General features: G+C 46.2%; 1 protein-coding gene and 1 long non-coding RNA gene across 8 annotated transcripts in view; both read right to left on the reverse strand.

The window, feature by feature from the left end:
- TP63 (tumor protein p63) overlaps nt 1–19,743 on the reverse strand; it is a gene marked incomplete at its 3' end in the record, with an annotated part of 94,812 nt that overhangs the window by 46,570 nt on the left and 28,499 nt on the right. The window lies entirely within an intron of this gene.
- LOC310762287 lies at nt 9,585–17,769 on the reverse strand. Its single transcript, XR_014547927.1, has 2 exons — nt 14,145–17,769; nt 9,585–13,012 (listed from the first exon to the last, which is right to left on the reverse strand). It is a non-coding gene; the product is annotated as an uncharacterized lncRNA (long non-coding RNA).

Below are 19,743 nucleotides of genomic sequence, written 5' to 3' on the forward strand. Positions count from 1 at the left end.
CTGGTAGCCAGGCAAGTCGCAGACTACAGGCACTTGAAGAAACTTTTCATGGCAGTGGGTTGGACAGAGCAGGGGTCAGCAAACTTACCGCGCCTCGGGCCGGTGTCTCCAGCGCCGATTGCGTGGTGGGCCGGAGGGCTGGGGAGCGCGTGCCCATACAAGTGCGCACATGCTATTTCTGGCACACTTCCGGGTCAGAGGAGCACTGGAAATAGCTTGTGCGCATGTGCACGGGCTTCCTCTGACCTGGATGTGCACTGGAAATAATGTTTGCGCATGCGCACAAGCTACCGTATTTTTTGCTCTATAAGACTCACTTTTTCCCTCCTAAAAAGTAAGAGCGAATGTGTGTATGTCTTATGGAGCGAACGCAGGCTGCGCAGCTATCCCAGAAGCCGGAACAGTGATCCCTCTTGCTGTTCTGGCTTCTGAGATTCAGAATATTTTTTTCTTGTTTTCCTCCTCCAAAAACTAGGTGCGTCTTGTGCTCTGGTGCGTCTTATAGAGTGAAAAATACGGTATTTCCGGTGCTCCTCTGACCTGGAAGTTGGAGCTCTGTGGGCTGGATAAATGAGTCCCTCAGGCCTTATCTGGCCCACAGGCCTTAGTTTGGGGACCCCTGGACTAGAGGGACCCCCTTTGGGTCCCTTCTGACTCTCCAATTCTATGACTGACGTCAGCTTTGCATCTTCTAACTGTTTGTCCTCCAGACTCTCTGCCACATTTCCCTGTGCAAAGTGGATACGCCCTCTGTGAACCAGGGACATTCTTCCCAAGGCTTGGTGGTTAGGAATACAAGACACAATCTGAAAATCAATGATGTTCCAAGTTTTTTCCCCTCCCCCAAACCCAAACCCTTCCACTGAACAACAACTGTGAGGGCAGGCCAGCCACTCCCTCAGGAATACACAATCTGATCTGATCTTCCAATTAGGCACCTCCCAAATTATGTGCCATCATTAGGGATGGTTATCGTAGCCCTCTGGCTCTTCAATCTCCGTTGATGTTGGTTCTTCCTCCCTCCCTCCCTCTCTCTCCCAACCCACAGGAGAGTTAACATCTTTTTGACTGGAAGGTACGGGGAATCTGACAAGGCGCACCTGCAGAAAGCAAGATGCAAAAACACTGCCATGTCGTAGGCAGCTCCTCTGCCCACGTTGCCTTGCGCACAACGCAGGGGACATCTTGCGCCCGGGGCGCTTGTGGGAAGACTTGGTGCCAACACAAACACTCTTGCAGAGCTTGAACCCAAGACCCTAAAGCCACCTCATACAGGGCCGGATTTAGGTTTGATGAGGCCCTCAGCTCCTGAAGGTAATGGGGCCCATTCTATGTCCAGCTGTCCTTTGTCAACGATGGTCACTGTTTTTTGTGCTGCATATATGCTCTATGGTTATTTATGGGCCTCATAGGTATCTAAAGCCATTCGCACATAACAAAATATCTATTTTATCAAAGTAATTGTTGAACTGAAATACAATTAAGAAGTATATTAATAAAGTAAAGTAAAGGGACCCCTGACCATTAGGTCCAATCACGGACGGCTCTGGAATTGCAGCGCTCATCTCACTTTACTGGCCAAGGGAGCCGGGGTACAGCTTCCGGGTCATGTGGCCAGCATGACTAAGCCGCTTCTGGTGAACCAGAGCAGTGCACAGAAACGCCGTTTACCTTCCTGCCGGAGCGGGACCTATTTATCTACTTGCACTTTGATTTGCTTTCGAACTGCTAGGTTGGCAGGAGTAGGGACCGAGCAACGGGTTCTCACCCCGTTGCAGGGATTCAAACCACCAACCTTCTGATCGGCAAGTCCTAGGCTCTGTGGTTTAAACCACAGCGCCACCCGCGTCCCAAAGTATATTAATAGCGAAATACAATTAAGAAGAAGTATATTAATAGTGATAGTGATATTTTAGGGAGCAGGCTAGCAGGCGGGGCCCATGACTTATATCATAGGAGCCTACACAACACAAAGCACTGTTGCTGCATGTAGGTTTTATTGTATTTGTTTTTTATCTCATATTTTGGAAATGTACATCCAGTGTTTGCTTTTTCCCTTAAATTTTTTTTTGGGGCCCCCAAGAGAGTGGGGCCCTAAGCTAGAGCTTGTTTAGCTTATACGTAAATCTGGCACTGACCTCATATAAATGGCAGGGAGTCAGGAAGGAGGACAGCATGATGTTCAAGGGAGAAGAACTAGGCATTTATTAGGTCTGCTATACGTCCAGATTTCCCCCTGAACGTTACTGGGCTTTCAAAGGCGGAATTGATCTTAGGCAAGTCAGTTGAAAAACTTTGGGGTTTTTGTGAAAAAAGCTCAACAACTTTTTGGGGGGTGTCCCTTGTTTTAATATGGCAACCCTACATTCATAGCAGGCCTGTGGCTGCCGCTGAAAATGGTGCCCCAATTTCTAGTCCTTCCTCCCCCCCAAAAAAAACTTCCTGCAATGTTTGGCACGAGGTTCCCACACTGTCCCAGTCTCTGCTCCATGCTTATGTATTTGCTTATTGCATTTCTACACCCCCAATGCATTTCTCTTAAAAAGCAGAGACATCACCTTGCCAACAAAGGACCGTATAGTTCAAGCCCTGGTTTTCCCAGTAGTGATACATGGAAGTGAGAGCTGGACCATAAAGAAGGCTGATCACCGAAGAATTGATGCTTTTGAATTATGGTGCTGGAGGAGACTCTTGAGAGTCCCATGGACTGCAAGAAGATCAAACCTCTCCATTCGGAAGGAAATCAGCCCTGAGTGCTCACTGGAAGGACAGATCCTGAAGCTGAGGCTCCAATACTTTGGCCACCTCAGGAGAAGAGAAGACTCCCTGGAAAAGACCCTGATGTTGGGAAAGATGGAGGGCGCAAGGAGAAGGGGACGACAGAGGACGAGATGGTGGGACAGTGTTCTCAAAGCTACCAGCATGAGTTTGACCAAACTGCGGGAGGCAGTGGAAGACAGGAGTGCCTGGTGTGCTCTGGTCCAGGGGGTCACAAAGAGGCAGACACGACTAAATGACTAAACAACAACACCCCCAATATGGTGGTTCTCTTCTCCTCATTTTATCCTCCCAACAGCCCTGTGAGGTAGGTTCGGCTGGGAGAGAGTGGAAATGCAGAAAATGATTGAGAAAATGAGAACCTGAGAGAAAACATTTTTTAATTGTTCCAAGCTGGCCTGGGAACCACTGGTGAAGGGATAATAATAATGATGATGATGATGTTTATTTAACAACATTTATATGCAATTTGATTGTAGCATAACCTCCAAGTGGTTTAGAGGGGAAATTAAAATTAACAGTAAGAAAGAAAGAAAGAAAGAAAGAAAGAAAGAAAGAAAGAAAGAAGGAAAGAAAACAACACATTAACATCTACGTGTCTAGATAAAGTTGCCTAAACAAAAATGTTTTAAACATGTGCCAAAAAGAGAATGCCTAAAGGCCGTTTGCCTGATTTCAATAAAATAGCCGATTAAACCCGTGCTACAGAAGCAGGTGGCTTGCCTGATCTCTGTACCTTGAGCTTCTTGGAGGGAGGGTGAAAAATGTAGAAAAAACCAAGTCTAGAACATTCCTAATTTCTGGTTATGTTCAGCACTGAGCATCTCTTTGCCCAAGTCCACGAATTTGCCGAGAATGGAACTGGGGTCGGGGGGTTTAATTCTAAGGTTCTTGTGGTTTTGAAAATATTCTTCTTAACATTATTTTTCGGTTTCCAAAAATACATGTAACAAGAAACCCCCAGATACCTCGGCTCCCTGCGAGAAACATTCCATGCGTATACAATGTAGATGACACAGTCAACATTAGGCTGCTCTCCATCCCAACAGGTTATCCCAGAGTGAGCCCTGGGTAGCTGGTTCTGAGGGTGAAACTCTGTCTTTCGCAGAGTAAGAATGAGCCCTGCCGTTTCAAAATTGCCTTTGGTCATTTGGCATTGCAGGGGTCTCTTGGGGTCCCTTCCACCTCTGCAGTTCTATGATTCTATTATTGCATTCCTGAGCATCCAAGATGTTTCATGAAGTTTTTCCACAAGGGCAATATTCCATTGGCTATCCCACTGTCTATCTAGGTAGTGGCGCCCGCCCTGTGGAACGCCCTCCCACCAGATGTCAAAGAGAAAAATAACTACCGGACTTTTAGAAGACATCTGAAGGCAGCCCTGTTTAGGGAAGCTTTTAATGTCTAGTAGACTGTTGTATTTTAATATTCTATTGGAAACCGCCCAGAGTGGCTGGGGATACCCAGCCAGATGGGCGGGGTATAAATTATTTTATTATTATTATTATTATTATTATTATTATTATTATTATTATTATTATTATTATCATGCCTTGAGTTAGCAGCTGTTTTCCAACACTGTGCTATTATATATTTGTAGTTGCAGATATGAAAAAGGCTAATGGGTTCTTAGACAATCCAGTCTGGATAGTTAGCCTTGGTGAAGACTTGACGTTTTTATCCCCAAAAAAGTTTTTTGATTGAGTTCCACTGAAATGAGGCTGCATTTTAATGTTTAGTGTTGTATTTTAATTTTGTTTTTTAAGCTGTATTCTAATCAATTGTTTTTATATTTGGTGTTAGCTGCCCTGAGCCTGGTCTTGGCTGGGGAGGGCGAGGTATAAATAAAATTTATTATTATTATTCTTACGGTCACCTAAAAGCAGATTTAATAAAGTGAGGTTCTTTTCTAAGACTCTTGTCTGTAAGGGAAGCCGGATCTCTTATGGAACAGGGAGGTTTGGTGAGCAAATTCCAAGAGGGTGGAGACATCAGGGATGGGCACTTGGAGAAGAAGAAGAAAGCATAAAGGGGATTTTTATTTTTATTTTTTAACAGAGAAAAAATAAACCCTATAATTTTAGCAAACTCAGCAGAGGCTTTCTTGCTCAAGACATCCATCACCACTTAAAAATGAAAAAAATAATAATAAAGAAAAAAGATTCTCCCAACAAGGAAGAGAAAGAAAACCCTGTAGATTTTTAGAACCCCAGCTGACGAAAGATTTCTTGTGAGATAGGAAGCGAGATTGCTCAAGGCAGCAGCATCAAAACACAGTCCTAGATGAGGTAGGGCCATATCTCCCACCCCCTTCCCCAAAAGAGGGGGTGGAGAAGAATTGTGTAACCATTTATTTATTTTTTAAGGCAAAGAAAACTCCTCATCGTTTAAGCAGAGGCTTGTGAAGCAGCAACTTGCTTTGGGACGGCATTTCCCACCTTAGTGCTCTCGAGCTGTTTTGGACTACAATTCCCATCAGCTCATCATAGAGTAGATGAGAGTGGCTGTCCAAAATAACCTCGAAGCTGCCAGGCTGGGGAAAACTGGTGGAGAAGCTGAGAATGTTAACCTGTCCCGCAAAGGCGGCTCCGCTAAACTTGCCCCAAGGTCCCCTGGGCTTGACTTAAATCTCCTGAGTCAAGGAGAGCAAAATCTGCAGGTATTGTGCAGGCTGCTCATGAAAATGTCTCTGTTCTCCGCAGTCCACAGCATCGTAAGAACCTAAGAATGGGAAACCCGCAAGCAGGATTTGAACACAAGACAACACTCTCCCCTCTTGTGGTTTCCAGGAAGCATTGCTGCCTCCCAGTTTTGGAGGCAGAGCTGAGCTAGTCGCCACTCATAACAGTAAAATGGTCCTGAGTTCTGAAAGGCAGGAGAACACAAGAGCAGCTCTGTAGGGTAAGAACCAAGTGAAGCACAACAATGGGGCCAGTCAAAAGTCTCTGGGAAGGATGCTGCATCTGGTCTTCAGAGATAGACTGCCCCTGAACATGGAAGTTCTACAGAGCCATCAACTGTTAAAGTAAAGGAAACACCCTCCTCCTCTCCCTTCCCTTCCTCTTCCATTTTCTGATTTCCTTTCAAAGGCACCATAGCCAATGGCCACCACCAGGTAAACTGTGCAGTAACTGGACACCCCTTGCTCTTTGGGGGGAACGTAATGGAAAGTTGACCCCGGACCTTGGTCTAAACCTATCCGGACATTGTCGGTTGTGTTCTGGGAGAATAGCTCCAGCCGCTAACACACATGCAGATCGAACCGGGAGGCAAAAGAGCCAAAATTTCCCAACGTTTCACGAGTTACACAACTTGCCAGATAAATAAAACAGGGAGCTCATAATGAGAAAGCAGGCAAAACGGTTGTTATCAGGACAAGACGGCTGAACTATTTAGAAAGGGAGCCTTTGGGCTTGGAGGGGCAGCCAACATGGGGTCCCAAACACCTGGGGGGGGCGCCCCTTCCCATCAGCCCCACTCGGCAAGGTCAATGCTCAGGGATGCTGAATGTTGCAATCCAAAGCATATAGTGGGCACCATTTTGGACACCCTTGCTGCATTATTCTTAATTCTGAGGGGTGGGGAAGGAGGGACATGAGAGCCACCCAAGGGCCAGCAGGTATGGTGCGCTGGCTCAAGGGATGTGGGAACAGTGTGATGCTGAAAACCACACAGGAGACAATCGAGAGGTTCAGAGCTGCACCGGGATAACTTCTGACCACTCCCCAGCTACACTGCCTGCGGCTATCTTGGGCAGGGCTTCTCCACATACAAGAGAACAGCGTGTGCCAAGGCTGAGCTACAGGATCCAAGGAACAACAACAACCCTTTCCATAAGATGAAGCCACTCTGGGCACAGTTTCTCACCATTGTTGAGAGAATATGGGTAGTGCTATGGGACATCAGGCGCACCCAAAAAAGGAGGTCCCTTCCTCTTGCCCACTCATCCGTTGACACAACCCCACTGTTCTCCCCTTTTACCTCCATTTATTTTTATGGCAAAACCACCTGTGTGGGTTTGTGCGCATGCACAAAACAACCAGCCATGCAAAACATTGGGGATCCTTTCGCTTCCGTGCCCCATATTCCAAGCTCTTTTGCAAAAGGAGTAAAAGCATAGGATGTCTTCCCCAGAATTTTGGAAGGTAAAAAGTCTCTGCTCTCCAGCCAACTCTCTTTCTCGTCTGTGCTTCTCCCCCCCCTCCTTCCACTGCCGCTGCCGCACCACACAACAAGTTTGAGCAAGCCGCAGGACACAAACACGTCCCATACAGAACGGATTGGTTGCAGATGTTCCCCAGCAAGCTCTGTCTTGTCTTCTGCAAGAACATTCATCTCCAAAACACACCGTTTCACCTACATTGCCCGCAGCCCAAACTCACAGGATTAGGAAAAAATAAAAATAAATCACTTCTTCTTCTTCTTTAACTCTTGATGAACCCACAAAGTGCGTGAGCAAGAGGGGGAAGAAAATGCACCTGCTTACTCAAGGCGCGGCGGCAAGAGCAATGTTAACTCGGGCAAGAGGGCAGAGAGTGTGCCAGGGAGCACAGTTCATGGCCTGGGGCAAGCCACGCTCTCCTTCAGCCTAGCCTGCCTCGCAGGGGTGTTGGGTAGCATGAGTTGGGTAGGGAGAAACTACATGCACCAATCTGAACTTCTTAAAGGAATCCGCTTTTAAAACTACCTACATTAATGGTTACAGCTACCTCCCATGGATAATGATCAAGTGTTTGGGTTTGTTTTTTCAAAGTTGTTCATCTCTTTTCCACTGCTGAATGAACAGAACGCCCTTAACAAGCAAACACGACAACCCACCGCTAGATGGGGAAGCCATCTTTCATAGTTTTGCCTCTTCTTTCCCTGTTATAAAAATGTGCTATAAGTCTCGTTAATGATCAAAGCCTACAGAAGCATTACGGCCAGAAGAACGTAAAAAGAACCAGCCTGATCAGGCCAGTGGGAAATCCGCCATCAGAATTTGAGTGCAAGAGCAACTCTCCCCTCTTGTGGTTTCCAGCAACTGGTAAAGACACACATGCCATGGAATCATAGAATTGTAGAGTTGGAAGGGACCCCAAGGGTCATCTAGTCCAAGCCCCTGCAAGGCAGGAATCTCAGCTAAAGCACCCATGACAGATGTCCATCCAACCTCTGCTTAAACGGAAGGAGAGTCCACAACCTCCTGAGGGAGACAGTTCCACTGTTGAACAGCTCTTACTATCAGAAAGTTCTTCCTGCTGTTTAGTTGGAATCTCTTTTCTTGCAATTTGAATTGGTTGGTTCAGGTCCTAGCCTCCAGAGCAGGAGAAAACAAGTGTGCTCCATCTTCCAGGTCCTCAATTTCCAAACTGTTATCAGCTCAAACCGGCCCCACCAATTAATCAGTATCTACAGATTTTCCTGCTCCCCTTCCTTTTGAACTTTGCTCTTAGAGATTTCTCTGACGCTCCTGGTGGTGCCTGCCACCCCACTCTCAAATCATGACCATTTTCCATCATAAGGAAACATAATCTGGGTCACGTCCTCAGCAACTGCCAGGTGGACCAGCTTCTCGAATAGTGGTGGCTCCAAGGGCCAGGGATGGAAGAGAAATTCTGCTTGGTCTCTCGCTGTAATGCAAACATGCCTTATCCACACTTCTCAAAACAACATACCAACCAAAGCACAGGTCTTCCATGAAATTTGCACTCCCCTGAATTTTGCGATTGAATTTTTCATCCCAAAAGATTAGTAAAGGTAAAGGACCCCTGACAGTTAAGTCCAGTCGCAAACGACTCAGGGGTTGCGGCGCACATCTCGCTTTACTGGCCAAGGGAGCTGACGTTGGTCTGCAGACAGTTTTTCCGGGTCATGTGGCCAGCATGACTAAGCCGCTTCTGGCAAAACCAGAGCAGCGCACGGAAACGCCGTTTACCTTCCCACCAGAGTGGTACCTATTTATCTACTTGCACTTTGACGTGCTTTTGAACTGCTAGGTTGGCAGGAGCTGGGACCGAGCAATGGGAGCTCACCCCTTCACGGGGATTCGAACCGCCGACCTTCAGATCAGCAAGCCCAAGAGGCTCAGTGGTTTAGACCACAGCGCCACCCGGGTCCCAAAGATAAGTACTAAGACACATATATTACCAGAAATGTATATGTTAGCAGAAGTGCCATTTGTTTGCATATAATGTCGCAAAGTGATGTGAGCAATCTGGAAAACTGGGGGGTAAAAGAGAAATACATTGGTACCTCGGGTTAAGAACTTAATTCGTTTTGGAGGTCTGTTCTTAACCTGAAACTGTTCTTAACCTGAGGTACCACTTTAGCTAATGGGGCCTCCCGCTGCCGCCACCACGTGATTTCTGTTCTCATCCTGAAGCAAAGTTCTTAACCCGAGGTACTATTTCTGGGTTAGCGGAGTCTGTAACCTGAAGTGTCTTTAACCTGAAGCGTCTGTAACCCGAGGTACCACTGTAGAGAGAACCTGAAATTGACCGATTTGATAATCCCTGTCAATAGCACACATTAGCGAGTGGAAGAAGATCTGCTCTGTGGTGTAGAATATGCAGGCATACATTCTGCATGGTTTAAGGGGAGAGCTTTCCCAATCGCCTTTTTTTTTTACTCATTCCAGGTAGGAAGCAGTAGACAGACATTAGCTCATAAAAGGGACAGGTGAGTCAGTAGCCAGGTGGAAGAGAGTCCTCTTTCACATCACTTCCAGGGAAAACAATACCAAGGTATCATAGCCATGTTCCCAAGCCTACGAGAAATGACACTGCTATGCTGTTGTCACCCATCTGTGAAGATTACTTCAGCACTTTTGCTATGAAGGTTTTTTAAAAAGCAAATGGAGGTGATAAACAGAACACAGATCCTATATGACACAACACTGAAATGTTTAAACGTTTATTTGATTGTCCTTGAATCTTCCTGCAACACTTGCCTTCCTCTTCTGCCACACCAGTGTGGAGCACCACACCCTTTGAGAACCGCTGTGATAGAAGCTTATAAAATTTTGCATAGCACGAAGAAATTGGAACGAGAAAAGATTTTCTCCCTCCAAACACTAGAACTCAGTGAAGCTGAATGCTGGGAGGTTCAGGACAGAGAAAAGTAAGGACTTGTTCACGTGATGCAGAGTTGAACTATGGAACTCCCTGCCACAGGGGCCAGTGATGAACACCAACCTAGATGGACAATTTTATGTAGGGGGATAGGGCGCCCTGCCAATCTTGGCACCTGAGAGTGTCTGTAGGGAAGGAGAAGGCCTTTCAGCTATTCGGGGCTCGAGCTGTTTAGGGCTTCAAACACCAATACCGTATTTGCACAAATATAAGCTGCACTTTCCCCCCCAAATTCTGATCGTGAAAAGTTAAAGTGTGGCTTATATTCATGAACTTATGCCGCCGTCAAAGTGGTGCAGCTTCCCCTGCCCAGAAGGAACCCAGGAGCATGGAGCAACAGTGCCCAGTCTGCCCGCCACTCCTCCACAATGGTGTCCAGCCTCCCCCAAGCCGCCAAATTTTAAAAGTGTGGCTTATTTGCGGGTGCGACTTATATTCGGTCCAATATGGTATGTTGATGCCTTTTGGACCAGCTGAAGTTATCGAGTCCCCTGTGGAGTGTGTTGCAATAACCTGGAAGGTACCACAGCAAAGGCACAGCTCTTCAAATACTCCTGAATCCCCCTTTCCCCATCCTCCCTCCTTCTCCTCCTCTTAAGCGGAAACAAGATGCAAAGCAGGTTGCTCCATCGCGTTGCAACCAGCTCTTTGCATCACCTCTGGAGGAAAGCTCCCACAGGATGGTCAACGGAGGAGAAGAGTCACAGCGCTGGAGCCTAGGGCAAGAAACCTTACGCTGCAGCAGCTAGGCTCAACAGAAGCACCAATGTTTTCCCTGGGTTGGTGACGGCAGACAAAGAGGCAATCGCTACCCCATCTCCCGGTCTTCTTTTGAGTACATTTCACCCTGCAATTAACAGCACCCAAACTGTGACTCACCGGAGGAGCAGCGTGTGAACATGGAACGGTTACAAAACGCCGCTACGGGACTCCTGAGGTCAGCCTCCTCCAACCTGGAGCCCTCAATATGTCCTGGACTGCAACCTGTGCATGCGCGTGCACACCCACCCACCCAGACCCAGGTAGCGCAGCCTAACACAGCCGTTTTATTGCACCGCAAGCCACCTAAGTTGCTAGTTCTCAAACATGCGGGGAGATATTGGCTGCAGCTAACCTTCATGACTGCTCCCCTGGAATAGAGACAGGGCCGTCTTACCCATAGGTGCCAGGGGTGTGGGGCACCTGGGCACCAGGCTCCCAGGGGCGCCAGGCCAAGAGTCCGGGGCCTGAGAGTTGAGTCCGGGGAAGAGCCTGCCAGTCGGTTGGCTCTTCTGCTGCGGTTGGCTCTGCACCGCGAGTTCGGGGGTGACTGAGCCAGTGAGACGCTGAGACGGCCAGCCAGCTCCACCCTCCTACGCACCTGGGACTGGGCAACCTGGAATAGGGGGCACCAGGTGGATCTTGCACCATGGTGCCGCATATGCTTAAGACAGCCCTGAATACAGATCAAAGCACCATCTGTTGTGTTGGGTTCTCTTGGGACTGCTGCTTTTGGGGCGACTCCGAGGTGTCAGGAAAATATTTCCGCAGGCTGCAATCGGCACTGAGAAGGCTGCTGCCACCACCAGCCCACCTCCAGAAAGACTTCATCTAATCGGGTTTAAAAACAACAACTGCTTTAATCGCTATGCTTTTCAAACTGGCTTGTTTTAATGTATAAACCTGGCAGAGTGAAATTCCCCCATGTTAAAAGTCTGCACATTTATATCCTTTATATACTGTTTACGTGTCAAAATGACTTCTAAGAGGTTTTCCAGGAATCAAGTGAATCACAAAGACCATGCAGATCACTTTATTGATTTATTCCATGAAATTTATACACTGATTGTAGAAAGTACCTCCAAGTGGTTTTACGCAATAAAAAACCACCATAAAACAATCGATTCAAAGCAACAAAATATCCAGAATTAAAATATCCATTAAAACAAACCACGGTGATGCTTATTGCGAACATGGGGTGATGGTTTTGTTTGTTTGTATTCCCTTTTCATATGTGCTCTTTCGCCTTTTTCTTCCCTTTCTCTGATAAAGTTGCAGGAAAGAATCAACTAAATGTACTGTAGAAAATCAAAATGTGTGTGTGTGTGTATGTGTGTGTAGGGGGACAGACCCATTGAAGTGGGCTCAGCACACCCACAACCCCATCATCAGTCTGGAGAAGGAAGAAACAGCCACACAATTTGGGTGGAAGATTTGGAAACTTCCCAGGAACTGCTCTCCACTGCGTCAAGGTGTCTTGGAATTTTACACTTCTGGACACACATAAAACCCTACTGAGGACCTTAGGAAATGCAGTTCCTTTACCCAGGCCACATCCGGCCATCTGAACAAAGCTGGAGAGCTCCAGGGCACCATTTTCTAGGAGCAAATGAGGGGTGAGGATGTCCGGAACGATGGCCCTCTACCATCAGAGGAAGGAGCCACAAAGCCAGTAGAATCTCCCTGCCTCTTGGGCAACTCATTACGCCGTAAATTTTATGGCTGGTATATTTGGGTGGCCAGTTGCAGACACCTCTAGCTCAAAAGGAAGTCTTCCCTTCCTTCCTCAGCAGGAGGACCCAACTCTGAAACAGCACCCGCCATCTCAAAAACGGGAGGGAGAAGAGAACGCAGCTTACGGGTGACTATCAGGCTGCCCGAAGTGTTGCGAGGATTAGCTGACAAATGTTTGTACAGGACTTCACAAAGTACAAACACACAGAGACACACACCCCTGCACTGCATCAGATCCTTTCTGCCAAGATAAGCCAAGCTTTTACTTAAGTGGAAATGGCAGGAGAGAAAAAGAAGGAGATGGAGCCAAACTTTCTTTTGCCTGTCTCAAATCTTCCAACATTCAACTTTATTGGATGCCCAAAAATTCATGTGCCTGTTTGGAGGCAGTCGGACAAGCTTGGGTATTTTTTGGCATTAACTCGTGACCCTGATTTGTGGTGTCAACTACTTAGTTTTTTTGGGGGGCAGCGCAAAATGCGGGGTTTGCAGTGCAAAACTAGCACTAAACTTTGGCATTAGTTTGGCGGGGGTGGGTGAAGGGAATCCAGAATTTCAGGGTCACGCATTAATGTTACAAGAGAGGGAGATAAACATTTATCTCCTGAATTGGAAAGGAAAAGAATGAACTGGGGGGCCACTAGGTGGCGCATCAGAAGATGGCTGACAATAACATCTCTCTGACCTACACGAGGTAATTTGGAGGCTATGATGGGGGTAATTAGCCTCCTTAACCCTCCCAGGATTGTGGGGGGGACGGCCCTTGCCTGCTGTGACCTATACCACCCCCGAATTTGTGGGGGTGGGGGCACTAGGCACAAAGCCCTCCTGTGGGATTCCGGCACTCCTGGACGCCGTCCCTGATTCGCGCCGCTAGTTGCAAGCATCTTCCAAAGAAACAATTTGGACGAGATAAATTGCATATGCTTCAAGGAAAAAGGGGAGTAAAGACTGCTGGCAGAAGAGATCTCTGATAACAAGACAAGAATAAAATATGAGAAGATACGTCAAGATACGGTATGATAAATGACTGAGGGGGGAGGGGGGGAAAAACCTGCCTTCCTTTTTCTTATGTGATTTAACAAGAATCCCCTCCCCTAATGAGTCAGAAACTAAGGACTTAAGCTGTGGATTTAAGGCTGTGTGGAGATAAACTTTCGAACCAAAGCAATGTTTCAAGATGAAGCTGGAAAGCTAAGAGTTTTGGAATGACGCAGTTAAAAATGCCGTCGCCATTTTGGGAGGCATTGTTGGAGCTCTTGGGTCTGGGAGGAGAAAGAGAGAAATAGAGTTGTTTACATATCGTGGATCAACTTCTCGGTGGGACTTAAGAGCGACAAATGCCAAATTTATGATGGAAAGAGCGATGCTATCTACGAAGGAGATATATGGAAACCATCTGGACTTAGTGGAGGAATGGGAAATCCACACAGGATTATTATTTTGCTTATCGGCTTAAGGAGACTAACAGAAGAGATCGTAAAGGAAAAATAGAAATTATATGAACAAGATATGATGTGGAAACACCAAGATAAGACTGGATAGAATTATGAATTTTGTCTGGACTGATTGGGACTGATTTGGACATTAACGCAGTAATAAGAAGATGATCTGAATCCCCCTTTGGATCTTGAAGTATGGGTTCCCCCAACAAAATTTAAAAATTTGGCTTTGTAATTTGGAATTTATGTGATGTGATTTAATTTGATGTGATTGGCCAGTTAATAAAAATTATTTTTTTAAAAAAGGAAAAGAATGAACTATGCAATTTGGTGGGGCATCCTGTTTTCACAGGGGACAACCAGTTGCCCCAAAAGGGAAACCCGGTATCAGGTGTCCACAAGTTGTCTTGTTAGGAGGGGGGGGGCATAACTTTTCCCTATGCACGTTGTCAATGCCATGCCTAATTTTACAAACTTCTATCCTCTCACCTCTTCCTCTTCTTTCCTTTAAACTAAAAAGTCCCAAACTCTGCACCCTTTCTCTCCACCCCCTTGATAATTTTGATGGCCCTTTGCTGAACCTTTTTCCAACTCCCTTTTGAGGTGAGGCGACCAGAACGGCATACAGTATATTCCAAAGGTGGCTGCACCACAGATTTCTATAATGGCATTATGATACTGGCAGTTGTACTTTCGATTCCTTTCCTAGCAGGGAAATTCCCCTTTTCACGGCCGCTCTACACGGGGTCAAATTGCCAGAGGAATAAACTAGGGGCCCCTCGGGGGGGAGGGGCGCACGGAGAATTCGTGCTGATTTTTGGTTTGACGGAAGGTTATGTGGCATCACGGGACATTGCTACCATCCCACCCTCTCCACTGCAAAATATGTTATTGGATGGGGTGGGGTTCAGATTCATGATGCAGAGCCACCAAGGGCTCATCCAAACTTTTGCTTCTCCAGTGCCTAGAAAACCCAGGTCCAAGCGGTTTTCCACTTGTCTGTTGCTTTCTAGACACAGATCCAAGTGGTTTTGCCTATGCCTTGCTGCTTTCCTCCAGAAAATCCACTCTCTATTGCTAAATCGGAGCAAACAACAACCCGCTGAAAACTCAATTGCCGTTTGTTCCAATTCAGCGCTAAAGATTGGGTTTCTTCAGGGGAAAGCGGCTGGTCAAACAGAGGTGCAGATAAGCCCTGCTTTAATCGCACAACCTAAATTTGGCTGGTATATCATTGAAGCATTCCTGCAAAATAGTGAGAGTCTTGGAGCAACCTAAGCGGTGGGCCAAACTGCCAGGGGATAAGAAAGCTTCCACAATGGGCTATATATCACCTGCCCCACTTTTGATGGATTATCAAGCAAATGGTAATTTTGCATCTTGAAGTGGCAAGAGAGGTGCCTCTGACCCCAATTACGTCAGCCCACTAATAATAATAATAATAATAATAATAATAATAATAATAATAATAATAATTTATTTAGACCCCGCCTATCTGGCTGGGTTTCCCCAGCCACTCCTGAGCACCAGAAAAGTTGAGAAACGGCGACAATCCCAGCAGGTCTTGCCAAAGGATTTGGGTTGCCATAATTGCGGTTGAGTTTGAGCGATTGCGGGTCTTTTTGTGTGTGTGTTAAAGGAGGAAAACATGAGTGTGTGTGCGCGCGCACTTGCACTATTGAACCCAATGCTTCACAAACTGCCACCCGTTCCCGAATTCGGATCCTTCCAGGAGGTTATGGTGCACTGAATGAGTCAGTTTTGACAGCCGGGTGCCAAGTTTTGCTTGATCTTCCCCTTCGACGAAAAGAGTCGCTTTGACCTTTTCCCATCAACACCCCCTTCCTCGCTCTTCCTTGTCAAAACTGGTTCGTCCTACGGATCGGCAGCCCCACCTGCCGCCTCTGGTTCCTGACTCTCTGGTTGAGTCTCTGCAGGCCGCGCTCCAACAGGTACAGACTCCGCCTCAAGCCCTGTGCAGCCCCCAGAGGAGGCCCACCCCACGTTCAGCAGGGGCGAGGAGGATGTTCTCCACTATTCCTGTGGTGTTGTGGGCTGGTTTGCACCCGGTAGGTACCTGTTTTCTTCCAAACTCCACAACAAGGCAGTTAGGCAACAGGTGAAGGTCTTCTGAGCCATGAAGCTAGCACAGAAGCCCTGCTTGGAGCCCCCCACACCTGCCTTCCCCCCCTTTCAGGATCACCTCCTTCCCAGACACTGTTCAATGACTTCCCCAATATGTGTGGCTGTGTCTACAGAGCAGCAGATGGAGATCGCTTTGTCCTAAGGCCCAGCCAGCCTCAGGAAAGGGCAGAATTGGCTCCATCGCCTGCTCCCTCAGATTCCCCGGGCTGTGAGGGTGAACACCTCCCAGGGGGCACAGGAGGGATGGTGCTGCTCCTTGGAAATCCAGAACGTAAGGACTCAGGGAGGATGAAAGAAAGTCCTTCTCCAGGCAGACATAAACTGTGGAACCCCCTAAGGCAGGAGGCAGAGGTGGTCACCAACTCTGATGGATTTAAAAGAGGGCAGGATCCAGCATGTGCACATCTGGTTGGCCCCTGTGAGAACAGGATGCTGGACTAGGTGGACCATTGGCCTGATCCTGCAGGCTCTTCTTCTTATGCTCTTAGGAGCCCAAACATGCTGATTGGCTCAGATGTTCCCGATTTGCCCTCTTCCCCAGGGGCTCCACCTGGATTCGCACCAGGGACTCCCTTGCCTGTAGAGCTTGAGCTGTTCCACCAGACCAGGGATCTTCCACAGGACCTCATGGATGTGGGTAGAGAAGACAAATTCACTCTCTTTCTCTCTCTCTTTATATTCTTACTCAGAAGTATGGCAATTTAACATAACCTAAAGAACCGAAACAAAATATAACTGGACCCCTCCTGAACTGGTTCTCACCGGACTGGCCTGACCTAAATTTAAGAGTTTCCTCAAAGAGGGAGAGAGGAAGAACTTCTTTTCATATGTTTTTTAAAAACCAACCAGACCACAAGTCAGATTTCTGGTCTTTCCAGGTAGTCATCATGTTTCAGAGCAACAGGGGATAAATCTTGTAAGACCTCAAAGCTGCCTGCAAAGCTCATGCATGTCTACATTTACCAAAAGTCTTGGGTGCAATTCTGGTGCAAAGAGGCTGTGAGTAGGGCGAGGCATTTTTACTGCACTGAACCCCCAGTTCCCACAGCTTAGAAGGTCCTCGCCTGTTGTCCAGATTCACCTCCATGACCTTCTGCCATGTCCTTCACCTACCTTGGTGTATTTTTTTGCATCCTCTTTAATCCACAATGTCCAAACTAGAACTCAGAGCCCTCTCCACTTTGCTATGCCTTCGACTACCAGCTGACCACACCACTTTTGCTTCTTAACCAACAACACCCAAAAGCCAACAGCAACACATTTGGGGTCCATGCGATGCATTAAAAATGTCATTTTCCTGTGGAAGAAGCTTCTCTAGATTGGCTTGATGGTGGCTCGCATGTGTTGCTTTTTATTCCGTTGCGTTGTGAGTGTTTGCTTCTGTCTTCTGTGCTGCTAATTACTTTATTGATCTATGTTGGTGGTTCCAAAACCTTCAGGGACAACTGCCCCCTCAGTTCCACAGGCTCATCCCCAGTGCCCCTTTCCCCATGAAAATAATTCTTCAGACTGGTGGTTTGCATAGCCCAGTCAGGAAGACCATAACCCAATAAAGATCCAAACAGTAACAACAAATAATACAATTACTCAAAATCCAAATGATGGTTCGACTGTCGAACTATGACTTGGCAGAGCAGAGCTCCAATTCCCAATCAGCTATGGGTGACCTTTGGGCCACTTGCCATGTCTTCATCTAGCCTACCTCACAGGACTGTTGTGAGGGTGAAATGGGGAGGAGGAGAGCCATGTACACCTTGAGATCCTTCAAAGGAAAGCTGGCGTGTATATGTAATACACACAAAAAAGTACCATATTTTTTGCTCTATAAGACTCACTTTTTCCCTCCTAAAAAGTAAGGGGAAAGGTGTGTGCGTCTTATGGAGCGAATGCAGGCTGCACAGCTATCCCAGAAACCAGAACAGCAAGAGGGATTGCTGCTTTCACTGCGCAGTGATCCCTCTTGCTGTTCTGGCTTCTGAGATTCAGAATATTTTTTTTCTTGTTTTCCTCCTCCAAAAACTAGGTGCGTCTTGTGGTCTGGTGCGTCTTATAGAGCAAAAAATACGGTAGTTCAATTAATGCAAGAAAATTGATGAACTTGATCCAGGGATGTCTGCTCTTTGGTAGTCATTTACACCTCTAACCCCCTTGTTTCTTAGTCCCCTCTCCCTATAGGTAAACCCATTTTGGGAACAATTGGTCTACCTGGTCGAAAGACCCATTGGAAGAAGCATAGGATGGAAGAACAGAAAAGCAGACCTCCTGGATCAGGTCAGGGGCCATCGGATTGTGGAGTTGCAAATGGCTTCGTAAGCTATTTAGTCTGACCGCACCCCTCTCCCTGCTTGAGCCTCCCTCCCCAAAAATATATAGCTGACCTATAGCCCCTCTTTGAAGACACACATTCTTCGGCTGTTAGCAAATATGAGCATAATGGTTAAGAGTGTTGGACTAGGGCCTGGGAGAACAGGGTTCAAATCCCCACACTGGGTGACCTTGAACTCCTCCACCTCGAGATTCTTGGAAGATAAATAAGAATGAAAAATAATAGCAAAGGCACGTAAACAGCGGAAATCATTCCAACACCGTGAAACAGGAGAGCCCACCAGTCCTCTAGGTTACTAAGTCCCGCTGCTCTTACCAGTAATCTCCTAATTTCCAGACAAAAATCTACCCTCTTGTAGTTTCATAGAATCGTAGAACAGCAGAGCTGGAAGGGACCCTGAGGGCACGTAGTCCAGGCCCCCGCCATGTCCATTTGATGTAAGGCTGACACTGGGGCGGGAAGGGGGGTTGCCTTTGTCCTCTTCAGTGCCCTTTAGGTATCCGAAGGGCATCTGAAGGCAACACCACCCATCTGGCATGCACAGGCAGGGTGGATAAAAATCAATTATATTTTTTTAAAAAATTAAAAAATCAGATTTTTAAATTTAAATCGTATTTTTTAAATTTAAATCAGTTTTTTTTAATTAAAATCAGATTTTTAAAATAAAATGCTTTTGGAGGGAAAATCTTTCTAAAGATAGTTTTTTATTTAAGTTACCTTATAGTTTTAAGTTTTTATGTGTGCTAAAATCTAAGCTTATATGTATGTATGTGTGTGTATGTGTGTGTGTGTGTGTGTGTGTGTGTGTATGTTTACCCACATCAGTTAACAAACATGGATACATATGCTATCATGTTATTGCTTTCGTTAAATAAATTGTTTAAATTGCTATTAAGGAAATGATTATTTTTCTCCTTCCAATAAAGTACAGCAGAAGAGTTGTCCAAATTGATAACTTCTTAAACCTCACAATAATTTCATAATTATCTGTCTATGTATTTCTAATAGCATAACCAAATCATTAATTTTTGATATAACTGTAGAAACTACTCTGAAAGTTTATTATCCCCAAAATGAAACTTTCATCTGGTTGTAAATATTAAGATTATACCAGCAAGATTGAGTCTTTCTGTTAAAAAAAAGAAAAGAAAAGAAAAGAAAAAATTAAACCAAGTCTTACTGACTAGTGACTTAAATTAAGTCTTACTGACTGGTGATTTAAATCGTGATTTAAATCGATTTGAGTCTTGGTAGCCACTGATAAGAGACCACCATCTGCTTTCACCCACACCCATATTTAATCGACTTTTGCTCAGCCTTTGCAGGTTGGATCTTCTCCTGCAAATAACATTCAAAGTGTCAGAAAAACCTTAATTCCTATTGTCTGACATTTTAATCACAGGCTGTTGTTGTTTTATAAAAGCAGTCCAACCAGATGCAAACACGC

The sequence above is a fragment of the Podarcis filfolensis genome, assembly GCF_964270895.1.
Source record: "Podarcis filfolensis genome assembly, chromosome: 5".
Classification (NCBI taxonomy): domain Eukaryota; kingdom Metazoa; phylum Chordata; class Lepidosauria; order Squamata; family Lacertidae; genus Podarcis; species Podarcis filfolensis.